This window comes from Plutella xylostella, chromosome 16, assembly GCF_932276165.1.
Source record: "Plutella xylostella chromosome 16, ilPluXylo3.1, whole genome shotgun sequence".
Taxonomy (NCBI): Eukaryota; Metazoa; Arthropoda; class Insecta; order Lepidoptera; family Plutellidae; genus Plutella; species Plutella xylostella.
In genome coordinates this window covers 4,810,861-4,824,311 of record NC_063996.1, presented here as the reverse complement: position 1 = coordinate 4,824,311, position 13,451 = coordinate 4,810,861, and the positions used below count along the sequence as shown (strand labels likewise).

Sequence of the window (13,451 nt, the reverse complement as noted above, 5' to 3'; positions counted from 1 at the left end):
TATAAGTAGTTATATCATAACAATATTAGTAATTACAAGTCTACAAGCACTGTAAGTGTTTTGAGTTATGATTATGAGTAAGAAAATAGTTAATGTGGCAAAATTCTTAGAAGAATAGCTCAGTGGGTAACATTATCTTATTTTCATATAATAATATTTGGAATGATTTTCCTCATCACAATTCACACATCTCTTTCAATCATTATTAATAAAAGTAGTAGTAGTAGTACTAATAGACATAAACACATAGAACCGGAGGGCCTCCCACGCTAACTTTATCTGTTCATGATCTCTAAGTACTTGAAAATAACGGTTATCGGTTCTTCGGCAGATATGATTACTACATTATAACTTCTACAATACATAAAATATAGGTGTCGTGTTAATCAATGTCACGGCGGCAGTGATACAACTCGTCATTCTAAACAACTTTTACTTATTCTTTTTTTTTTTATTCGTTTTTTTTGGTGTTGTGTCTTGATTGCGTATTTTTTAGTATTATGGGGAGTTTATTTATTTTTTCGCCTATAAGTATAACATTTTTCTTAGAATGACGATTTGTGTCACCTCCTACCGGCATGACGTTGACTAATGAGACACCCTGTATACATAGTATAGATATATAAGTTAATATAACTTCAAGTAATGTTATTGCTTCAGAAATTTTGAGTGGCATCTTATAACTTAATTAAATTAACGTAAACACACAAATCAATAAGCACATATCCGTGACATCAGCGCGACAAACAACTTCAGTTATCACTTCTTATACGATGTTTTGTTCTATAATTATCAATAGTTTTTGTGCTATTTCTCCCACGCATTGATTTCAATGTAAAACCAACGTAACTATGTATTTTGAATTGAGTTGAAGTTGGGAATTGGGAAGTCCCAAATGTTTTATTTTTTTATTGTATATTTTGACAGCTGTCACGAAAAGAACTCTCCTTAAGGATAAAATTAGCTACTTTCCGGGTATCTTAAGGCTGTCACTAAAGCTGGAAGAAAAGTTATCACTTCTTATACGATGTTTTGTTCTATAATTATCAATAGTTTTTGTGCTATTTCTCCCACGCATTGATTTCAATGTAAAACCAACGTAACTATGTATTTTGAATTGAGTTGAAGTTGGGAATTGGGAAGTCCCAAATGTTTTATTTTTTTATTGTATATTTTGACAGCTGTCACGAAAAGAACTCTCCTTAAGGATAAAATTAGCTACTTTCCGGGTATCTTAAGGCTGTCACTAAAGCTGGAAGAAAATCAGAATCTGTCAAATCTAGTGAGGGGGGGTTGAGGTATGCGGGGCGTTCTACGGACAATGACATGAAATTTCAACATAGTACTCGAAAACATAAAAGTGAAGACATGCCACTTTGTTAAAAATATACTAAGTAAGTAATATTGTTCTGTGATACGAAAATATTTATTTTTATTTGAAAGTATTTTTAATATTTAATAATTAATTATATATAAAGTCGTACCCGTGCCGATATTTATACAGGTTGTTGCAAAAAGGGTTTAATACTATGCCGAAACCTACGTGTGCAGCATGTTATTGATGTTATTTCTAAGCCAGGAAATGAAAACAGAATGTAAAAAAATCGCGAAAATATTATCAGAGTTTAATAGTTCAGGGTGTTGTATTAAACTCTGCCCCCGTGTAATAAAAAAAGTATAGTTAGCCGAAAGGGCGTTACTCAGGCGTCACTCTGAAAAACTTTTATCCTACGTAATTTTTTATATTCATGAAAAAAACGCTTCTTCATATAATTTTTTTTTGGTCACGTGACCTTTTAGTTAGACGACCTGTTTTTTTTTGGTGTTTCAAAAGCAGAACAGTAGTTTGCAGAACTCTGCATATACAGGGTGTCACAAAAGGTTACGTAGCTGGCAAAGGGATATGGGGAGGTCACCAGAAAAATAATAACATGTAAGTACCCCCGCAAGGGAGTACATTAGTACAAGGCGAGAGTGTGTATTTTTTTTTTTAAGTAGGTACTTATGTGTATTTGGGATATGATAGAAATAATATTTTTGTTTCTTAAAAACCAAAAAATTTACACCTTGCTGCGCTCTTTTGCTCACTGTAAGTACACCTACAAATATTGCTGTATTAAAAAAAACGGTTTTGTTATAACGATTATAAAAAAAAAGTTATTTTCATGTCAAGGAGTCATTTACCTAATTACGATTTCACTCAACAGCAGGTGAACTGAAAAAATAAGTTCTAGTTCTATCATCACTTTAGATCGCAAACATTGTAACTCCACTTTTCTCGGCGAAAAGTAGGTACTCTTTGGTGTCAATAGAAACGTTTTTTGAATTCACATGTTTTCCTCTTTATTCGAAAAAAAAAAACTGTATTCCGCATTTTACCATTTGTTTTCCTCTAAACCCCAAACCGTGATTTTTAAACAAGAAAACTTAGTAATTATACCCTTTATTCTCATATACAACGTGCGATGTAGGCGAACGTGAACGAAAACTATGCAATAAGCCTTTGTTTTTATTACTACTTTAGTAAATTACAATAACATACTCAACAATGTTAATTTTTTTTTTGCAATGTTATGTTGTTAAATTAAGATCTAATATTTTATTAACATGAAGTTACTTTCAACTTTTTTTTGCATCTATGCGTCGAATCACAGCATGACGGCTGCTGCAGCTTCCTGCTGTCCTGTCCTCCAACCAATCCCACCAGTACTGCAGGTTGCGTCGAATACGAGCCATTCTCTTCGACTTGACAAGACAGGTGCTCCCGGAAGGATCATAGATCGCACGGAACCCGTACCGTATAGAGGCAACGGACTCCTTTGCAACAGCCCCCCAGATTCGGAAGTAGCCCATGCACTGCATGGCGAGCACAGCTGCAGCAATTTTTTCGTAATGAATCATTGGGATGTCATCCCCGAAGGAGGCTCTCAGCCTACCTCACGACCTGTGTGACATTAGAAAAATGCACTGTGCTAACGCCGTTTGCGAGCTTGATTTGCAGGACCGCGTTGTATGCCAAGTTCCACAGCAGAGGGGTCCAAGACCTACCGCTGTGGAACTCCGCAACTGAACTTCTTCAGTGAAAACAATCCCTCTCTTTTCGCATCCTTAATGTACTTGTTAGACACGTATGACCTCTGTCAAATTTCTGCAGATAAGAAGACAAGTGATGGTATACAAGAGCCGCCCTAAAGGTTCGTCCTCTAGGGGATAGAGTTGAACGCGGTTACTATTTTTAAGCAAACAGCCAGCGCAACAACTCGCCCGTGGTTCTTATCCTGCTCCGACAGTGAACGAACGCAAAGTATTGTACCCACTATTCGAATCCGCATTTCGGATGCCAAACTGACTGTCCGAAAGGTCGAAACCGTACCACCACAGAGGTATGACTCGTTCGAAGAGCTTATCAGGCTCTTACAGCAATCAGATGTGTCGGTACACTGAAAGATAATCTACAGGCCTGCTTTATTTATTTAGGAGCACTAATGGCCTCCTTTCAGTCATTGAGTCACTGGCACTCAGGCTGCGGTTGAACAGGAAGATAGACTGTCTAAACAAATCATTTTTAGGCTAGTTAAAAAAACTTTAGGTGGGTAGTATGCCAACTAGAACTACAAATAAAACAGTATTTTTGTCTCCTCTAAAATTTGGTCACGAGGAGTTACGATGATTACGATCTAAGGTGACGCTGACGATATTTTATACAAGGTATTGAAAAAAGGGTATAAAGCTTAGCCAAAAGTGGATTTAGGTGCCATTCTGATCCACTTTTCTTCTACAATTTTGAAAATTCACGTAACAAAACCTTTTACATAGAAACTTATTCGATCACGTGACTTTTTACTATAGAGACCGAATTTATTTTTCGAGAATTTCCAAAACTTGGAGAACAAAAGTTGTTCAGAATAACCCCTGAGTCAAACCCTTTCGGCACAGTATACCCTTTTTGCAACATCCTGTATAGGTAATATCAGGTTTATAAAAGACCTGGGCCTGTAGAGTGAGACTCGGCATGGGGAGTCATAATTTATAGATCTTTTAGGTTGCAGTGGCGAATGGGCACTGGTAGCCCTGCCCTTTTCTATAACTATAACTATAGGTAATTTTATGGCAATTTAAAAATGGTATAACATTTATCTATTTGAAAAAATCATTAAAAATATACATTACCTATCACCCTAATTTAAAAAAAAAATTCAGCCCTTACTTTAAACTTATAACACCCCTCTATTTCCTTCAGGGGTTAAAAAACCTGTGTATTTAATATTTTCCTATGAGTTTTTTTTTAAAAACTAGGCTCTTACATAGTTGTACATAATATTATGCGGTATTTTATTCCACTTGTAACGCATAAAATTCATAGCTACAGTAAACATTTCATTTTTTTCATGGCGAGATACAGTCGCACTTAACCGCTTTTTTGCAAAGCTTGTTAAATAGATTTAAAAAATTATGTAAATTTTAGATCTTCAATTTTTAAAAATACTTACTTATTTTTAACAACCTGTAGTGTACAGACTACCACATCTTAAAATATATATATATTTATTTTTTTAATTAACTACGGTTTTTGGTTTCAAATAAAACAAATTATGAACTTACTTTTCAACACCCTGTATATTGTGTAGCTTACCTACCATACACAACCGTTAAAATAAAATAAATTACCCCTCAGAATATAAACAGGCTCGCGCTTTGGCATACTGCATTGACCGTATAGTTCTTATTCGGAGAATCTAATAAGTGTCATTATGTGCAATGTTTACCTTTATCTATGCATCTGTAACTCTATAGTAAAAAATGTAAACAAATCGAAAAGGCGAAATGTTTTCTAAGAATTTTCGGCTTTTCTGCATCTAAAATGATTAGAAAATTAACTTTCCATAGCAAATGCATATGTATTATAATACTTGTAGTCATAATTTGTTGATTTAATCAGTTTTTGTGAAATATTTGATAAAAAATAAAATGGCGTGGGTATCGCTCCTAACAGGCCGCCACCAGGGCGACGACTGAAGAAATCTGAAATCTGTCACGGTGTCATCATTTTTAAACCGGAATTTATTAGTTTTTTGCAAAAAAAGTTGACTTCTGGTCCATTAAATCCAACTCTTTAAGGTAACTTTGTTAAGAATTTAATTACCTACACATACATATAAGATTCCATGAAAATGGGCCCTCTGATTTCGAGGGTTTTTTCATAATAAGTCAAAAAATGGCAAAAGACATGGTGTGTTTGCAATTTTTTTTAACATACTTATTATAATCCTGCACCAATTTATAAGCAACTAACATGTTCAGTATACCCTCTGCTACAAAATATATTTTTATCAATGTGATAGAAGCCACCGTTTCTCCAATCTAATCAAGTATATCAAGCCGACTTTAGCATTTAAGCTTAGGGATTCCATTAAATATAAATAATATCTCGCTCCTTTTATGGAAGATTAGATTATACCGATTAGGGCCCATTATGAAACATGCCCAGTATATTGTATATATTGATATAGCAATGGGACGTCACAAATAAAACTTCACCCCGTGCCCCATATACTATACTTCCTGCAGTCTGACACAAGCAAATTAAAACACAACACAGTCAAATTTTAATATTCTTTACTGACTAATCTTATGTAGGGAATCTCGATCTCGCGAGATCTCGGCCATATTTTACTAGATTGAATCTCGTCAAATTTTGTACAAGATCTCTCGAGATAACGAGATCGAGAAATGCAGCGTGACGACGTGTTTTTCATGCAAAATATGTGTTTTTTGACAAGCCCTTTTCAGACAAACTAACTTGCCTTTCCGTACCTTGATAACTTCATCTTCTACTTTAAACTTGTGGCGGACTCCTAGCCACTAGTTCAGACGAAGATCAACAGATGGCGCTCGGAACGCAATACAGAGAAGATGTATGGGAACTACGCAATTTACTATGAAAATCCTACATCGCGCATTCGAAGTTTCTCACCTACTCTGCAATATATAGAAATCCCCAACGCTAACCGTTGGGCAGCTGCCCGCCAGGCCACACCACCCGGCCTGGTCGGAGGATCCTCCCTTTGCATGGGGATGCTCCAACACCTCCAGCATCTCCATAAACTTATTGTATTTGATTAATACGATCTCACAACATTTATTTCAAACTTGTGAAATTCAATTTTTGTTTTTATTTATAAACAGTAATGTTGTATTACTCTTAATTATTGAAACTAAAGCAATACTTAATATAGATCATTATTTTGTTACCAATATTGTACCTATGAATTTGAACTTATTACCTACAATAGTGTAAAACTCTTTAAATTCAATGTCAAAAACGATCTACAAACCGCCAACACTAGATCGGCGCAGGTGTGCGAAACTTGTCTCCCCGCCTAAGTGAAACTATAAAAACAGCTTACGCACTCGCCTGCGGGCCATTCTGTTCTCAGCAGTCGTACCGAAAGGGTCTCCCGAAATTGTAACCTAGCATTATGAGAACAAGAGAAATAAAGGAAATTCCAAGGCCAAACTTGTTTTGAATTTTTATACTCCCACTGAAGAGTCCAATAACTTCAGAAGCGGGATTATCCAGCAAAAATATATTGTTTTTGTTTCCACGCCTGCATACCATAAAAGTCGATAATAAAATGGAAGAATCGTCCCCAACGAGACGAAGTACACGAAGGATGACTTCTCGTAGCCCGATACTATGCCAAGCTGCACAAAGAACAAGGGCACGAGAAAGACCAAGCAGATCCATGGAGCCTAATCCATCGACAACCCGACCCAGCCGTTCCAGGTCACCATCAAAATCCTCAAGGCGCAAGCGTCGTCGTTCTCCCAGTACCAGTAGCTCAAGTGAAAGAGAACAATCACGTTCCATGAAGAAAAAGAAGAAACAACCTGATGAAGACGGTGCATTTATCAATAAGTTCATGACCATGATATCGTCACTCCAAAAAATAGGTAATAATGATAAGTTGCCCTTAACTAATAATGTATTGCCAGAGTTTGACCCTATGTCTAAGGAACAGACGATCGACGCCTGGATAGGTAAAATTGAGGAATGTGCCCAAATTTATGGTTGGGATGATCGACACAAGATCCATTACGCGTTGCCTAAACTGTCAGGGGTGGCCAAAGTATGGTACCAGGGATTACCAAGCCTTTTGTTCACTTGGAGTGAATGGAAAGAAAAATTAAAAGAATCTTTCCCTAGTTACGAAAATTATGCCGATTTATTATCAGAAATGCTTAGTAAACGCGCTAAATACGGAGACCGGTTAGATCTATATTATTATAACAAAATAAATTTGTTAAACCGATGTGAAATCGAGGGCCGCCGTGCGGTAGATTGCATTATAGCTGGAATAGATGACAGGAATGTTAGACTTGGGGCTCAGGGCAACAAATTTAATAAACCCGAAGAACTATTAAATTATCTAAAAACAATTAAGCCTGGACAAGAACGACGTAGTACAGACATAAACAAAAACAAAGAAAAAAATTATAACGCTGCTTCAATACCCTCAACATCCGCGAATAGAATTGCTTCACAATCAAATCGGTATAGTGACATAAAATGCCATAATTGTAAAGAGGTCGGACATACATTTTTCATGTGCACTAAACCAAAAATTCGCTGCAGTAATTGTCACTTGCTGGGCCACCTAATTGCAGAGTGCCCAAAAACCAATAAAACTGCACAGGATAAAACCAAGTCCATTATGAAAATAGAAAGTATAGGAGATTCTAGTTTCAAATATAAAATGCCTGTAAAGGTGAATGGTAACGTTGTTCACTCATACGTAGATCTAGGGAGTGATGGTACTCTGATGCGTGTTAGTGACGCTAAAAAAAACGGCATTAAATGGCAAAACGTTGATGGACCATTACTGAAGGGACTCGGTAATATTCCTTACCGACCGATAGGGTTAGTACATGCAACTATCGAAGTACAAGGTGTAGTAGAGAATGAAGTAGAAGTTTTGATCGTAGATGACCATCTCATAAGCAGCCCTCTGCTAATAGGTCATACCTACACTGAAAGACCAACTGTGAAGATAATAAAAACTCCAACTAGCGTTATAGTTAAAAAGCTAAGCCAATCATCGCCTAACCACCGGAAAATTTCATTATTGTGTAATGCAGGCATAATTATAAAGTCAGGTGAATTCCAAGCGGTACCCGTGAAGGGTGATGATGATTTCTCCGGTTTTGTATACGTAGATGGATGCGTCAGAAATTGCCCAGACAAGGAGTATTATTTATTTCCAGGCGAATACGAAATGAAAAACGGACTAGGGCATATTTTCATACAAAACATACGTTCAAGTGACATATGTTTCATAGAAGGAGAGCTAATTCATCGTAGTGTACCAGTAGAAAACGTATTGAAGGTGAATAATATTATCAAATCACGGGAAGATGAGGATGCGTCGCCCATTAAACACGGGGAATGCTTAACACCGGAACAAGTTATAAAACTAAAGGAACTCTTAAAAGACTATAAAGACTGCTTCTCAGATTCGTTAAAAAACTTGGGATTCACCACAGAGTCAGAAATGGTTATTCAACTGAAGGACTCCGAGCCAGTGGTGTATCGCCCGTACAGACTGTCCTACACGGAACGTGCGCAGGTCCGTGAAATGGTGGAAGAAATGCTAGAAGCAGATATAGTACGTGAGTCTCAATCACCGTATGCGAGTCCCATTGTCTTAGTCCGGAAAAAGACTGGAGAGCGCAGATTGTGTGTTGACTATAGGGCTCTGAATCGTAAGACCGTTCGCGAACATTACCCATTGCCAAGGATTGAGGACCAACTAGATATGCTGTCAGGAAATAACGTTTTCATTTCACTTGATCTTGCTTCTGGATATTACCAAATTCCAATCGCCGAAGAATCTCGCAATAAAACATCATTTGTGACGCCAGATGGGCAGTATGAATACAACAGGATGCCCTTCGGTCTAGTGAACGCTCCGTCAGTCTTTCAACGAACTATAAATAAGATATTACAAAAATCCAGAACAAAGTACGCACTCGTATATATGGATGACATTCTTATCCCTGCTAAATCGTTCGATGAAGGAATGACTCGATTAGAAGAAGTGCTTATGCTACTGCGCGATGGAGGGTTCACACTCAAAATGACTAAGTGTCGTTTTTTCTTTGATTCCATCGAGTATCTAGGTTTTGAAATAGGCAAAGATGGCGTAAGACCTGGACTGTCGAAAACGAAAGCAGTAGCGGATTTTCCTACACCAAAAAATATTCACGAGGTACGTAGATTCCTAGGTTTGGCTGGATTCTTCCGTAGGTTCGTGAAAGGGTTTGCGTCCATAGCCAAACCACTAACCGGACTTTTAAGGAAGGATGCCTCCTGGAAGTGGACTGAGGAAGAAGGAAACGCTTTTCAGGAGCTGAAAAGTATTCTTACTAAGAGGCCAGTTCTGATGCTCTACAACCCTACAGCTGAAACGCAACTTCACACTGACGCAAGTAAGCATGGATTAGCGGGCATACTTATGCAGAAGAATGAATCTGGAACCTTTATGGTTGTGGCATATTATAGCCGAAGAACAACGCCTGAAGAACAGAAAATGCATTCTTTTGAGCTAGAGACGTTGGCGGTTATATCTTCACTCGCCAAATTTCGCGTGTATTTACTAGGAATCACATTTAAAATTATAACTGACTGCAGTGCTCTACGCACAACTTTTACAAAGAGGGATCTGATTCCACGAATTTCTCGTTGGTGGATCCAATTCTTGGAATACGACTGCGAGGTAGAGTATCGGGCAGGAGATAGAATGGCGCACGTAGACGCATTAAGTCGGGCGCCTGTTGATGATGGAGATGCAGATGAGACGCACATTTTGGACATACTAAATGTTACAACAGAAGATTGGATTGTTACTGTACAACAAAGTGACACAGAAATAAAAAGGATTTGCGATGTCCTAAAGGACCCTAAGTCGGATGAATGTGCAGATTTAAAAAAGAATTATAAGATTGTGAACGGCAAATTGTTCCGAATATTAGACCACGCCACTACGAGATGGGTAGTGCCTAGAGGAGCAAGATGGCAAATTTTACAAAGCAACCATGATGAAGTTGGGCACCTGGGATTTGATAAAACTCTGAATAGAATACGCTCAATGTATTGGTTCCCGAAGATGAGGAGGTTTGTAAAAAAATATGTTGGGGCGTGTGTGAAATGTGCACATCATAAGCTCCCTAGTGGACCCAAACAAGGAAACTTACATTCGATCCCTAAAGTCGGTGAGCCATTCGATACTTTGCATGCAGACCATTTAGGGCCGTTTATCAAATCTAAACGTGGGAATGCATATATATTAGTCATAATTGACGCGTTTACCAAATTTATATTTATAAGAGGTGTTAGAGACACAAAATCCTCGTCAACCATCAGAGTATTTCGCGAATATTTGAGTCTCTTTGGTTCTCCAAAACGGTTAATCACCGACCAAGGAACAAGCTTTACCAGCAAGGCTTTCAAAGATTATATTAAAAGTGTAGGAGTCAAACACATTTTAAATGCAGTAGCTACTCCTAGGGCAAATGGTCAAGTCGAACGGTACAACAGAACCATCTTAGCTGCGTTGGGAACGATGAATCACGACAAACCAAACGGACACTGGGATGAACATCTACCAAACATTCAACTAGGTCTGAACACTATGGTTAACACCACCACAAAGAAAACTCCTTCAGAGCTCCTATTTGGACGTTTCATCACTAATCCTTCCGATACTATAATAAACGAAATATTCTACGATATAGATAACAGCGATAACAATTCTTTGAAAAATCTGAGGCAAAAGGCCAAAAACTTGATAGATGCCCAACAAGAGAAGGATAAGGCTAGGTTTGGGGATAAAAGGAAACCTGCCCCAAAATATTCGGAGGGCGATCTCGTTAGAATAATAAGGGCAGCTACGGGTATAGAAGGGCAGTCGAAAAAGTTAGAACCCAAGTGTAGAGGGCCTTATAAAATTAAAAAGGTCCTACCAAACGATAGGTACATAGTGGTTGATACACCCCTTACACGAAAAGGCAAGGCGTACGAGGCCATAATAGCCGTAGACAAAATATTTCCATGGCTCAGTTTTGCCGATCCAGCGTCTGATACATCCAATTCCGATCTAGATGATAGCGAGAGTACAAACTCTCGATGAACAACAGGATAATCTCAAAGTTCCATGATAAATCTAATTAATTGTGTATAGTTTATGTAATTTCATGTTAGAGATGATTATGTAGATACCTATAAATTATTACTTTATATTGTGAATGTCAGAGTAAATGGAGTTGATAAATGTATAGGGATGTTATGCATAAGCTTTTTAATGAAGTCACTTGTCAAAGTCACCGACAAAGTGCCCAAGTTTACTAACCAAGTACCTAATTTGTCAAAGTCACCGACAAAGTGCCCAAGTTTACTAACCAAGTACCTAATTTGTCAAAGTCACCGACATAGAGTACAAACTTTCTAACAAAGTCACTCGTCAAAGTCACCGACAGAGTGGCCAAGTTTACTAACAAAGTCGCTTGTCAAAGTCACCGACATAGCGCACAAGTTTACTAAACAAATCGCTTGTCGAAGTCACCGAACAAGCCCACATGTAATTCCTCTATAACAGAGAATGTAATTAAGTATTATGTGTTTAGTATAGCATAAGTGAAGTTAAAACAAAATCTTGTCTTTTATTCTATCATTTTTTACTGTTCAATCATGGTAAGCAGATAAAAAAAAGGATAATTATTTTTTATTGCAATATATCAATAATTATCTTCATAATACTATTACATGATTATTATTCAATAAGTTACACTTAAGATATATAGAAATAATTTAGTAAATAATTTCTAGAATATAAGTGTTCCTAATTTTAAGAAGTGTTGGTATTCAACGAGAGGGCTCGTTGCGAGCAGGATGGCCGAGCTGTAAAACTCTTTAAATTCAATGTCAAAAACGATCTACAAACCGCCAACACTAGATCGGCGCAGGTGTGCGAAACTTGTCTCCCCGCCTAAGTGAAACTATAAAAACAGCTTACGCACTCGCCTGCGGGCCATTCTGTTCTCAGCAGTCGTACCGAAAGGGTCTCCCGAAATTGTAACCTAGCATTATGAGAACAAGAGAAATAAAGGAAATTCCAAGGCCAAACTTGTTTTGAATTTTTATACTCCCACTGAAGAGTCCAATAATAGGGACTTATAATAATTAGGTATAATAGGAGTTAGAGACAAAATAATAAGGACACTGCTGTTGATTTTTAAAAGAAACTTACATTATTTTAATAACTAACAATGATGTTTCTATTTAATTACAAATCATGTCAGTTACTAGTTCCTAATACAAGCATTTGCATAATGTTTTTATTGACATTCTCCCTTGCATCTCGCTAGGTGGAAATCTCGTACGAGATTGCATTCCCTAATCCTATGACCACCCTAAACTAACTCTACCGGTAGTGTTTGTCACACAAAGAAACTCGAGTAGATTTTTAATAAAGATTTCATTGAAATACTCAACAGTGTAGCCTTAGCGTAACCCGTAGTTCAAGCCGCTTATTCATTCACTATGATGAATGTGATAATGACAATTGTGAGTCTTTCGATACGATGAAGGAGCAAGTTTACGAAACCAATAAGTCCTAACAATAGATACCTAAGGTACACACAGCCATTGTTCTACTAAGTTGCCATTCAGCCGGCGGGCGATGGCAGAGCCTACACTTCGCATTCTTGGATCTCGTCTACGTATAATCTTCACGAGACCGGTAGCCACAGTGTATTTCTCCGCGTGTGTTATTCCGAACGGCCCCTCGCCACGGCCAGACGACTCGCCGCGCGTTTCGCAAAAACATAACATAATAAAAAAGAAAGAAAAACTAAAAAACAAAACAAGACCGCGATTGAGCGATCGGATCGAATCGACGCGAGTTTTCGTAATTCGAACGCAGTTTGAAAACCGACCCGGAAGTGCTCATAAATGTGCATAACTGTATGACATTTCTCTGTGAGTTTGCGTCCGGAAGTGTGATAAATGATAAACTTAACAATTAATTGATTATAAAGTTGTAAATCGGCGAAGGTCAAGGCGTACAGGTCTGTGTGGACCTGCACAGACACTGCTGAAGCAACAGTGGAGAGGGAACAATGCAGACGTCATCATGAATGTTTCATATGGTAAGTGTAACTTTTCATGCCTGATTTAGTGCGTGGATAACACAACACTCCTTTGTTACTTCGGTCTTAGTAGAGCAACACTTTGTGTAAGCCGGGATTTAGTTAAGCGGTTAAGCGTTGTAAGGGCAAAGAACGATGCGAAATACTGGTTTGAGAAAATAACAGGTTTAACTAAGAGCTTCTAAGTAAGGAGGTTTAAAAAGCGATGTCAATCAATCAACATCAGTGACCATAGCTTGTGTACC

General features: G+C 37.7%; 2 protein-coding genes across 3 annotated transcripts in view; one reads left to right on the top strand and one right to left on the bottom strand.

Moving 5' to 3' along the window:
* The window catches only part of LOC105381116 (methyl-CpG-binding domain protein 4-like), a 32,772-nt gene that overhangs the window by 1,123 nt on the left and 18,198 nt on the right, over positions 1-13,451 (bottom strand). The window lies entirely within an intron of this gene.
* Positions 12,731-13,451, top strand: part of LOC105381117 (calcium release-activated calcium channel protein 1) — a 38,569-nt gene continuing 37,848 nt past the window's right edge. Inside the window, exon 1 of the mRNA XM_038118478.2 lies at positions 12,731-13,206. The gene's annotated coding sequence lies outside the window, so the exon portion shown is untranslated. The remainder of the gene's footprint in view (positions 13,207-13,451) is intronic.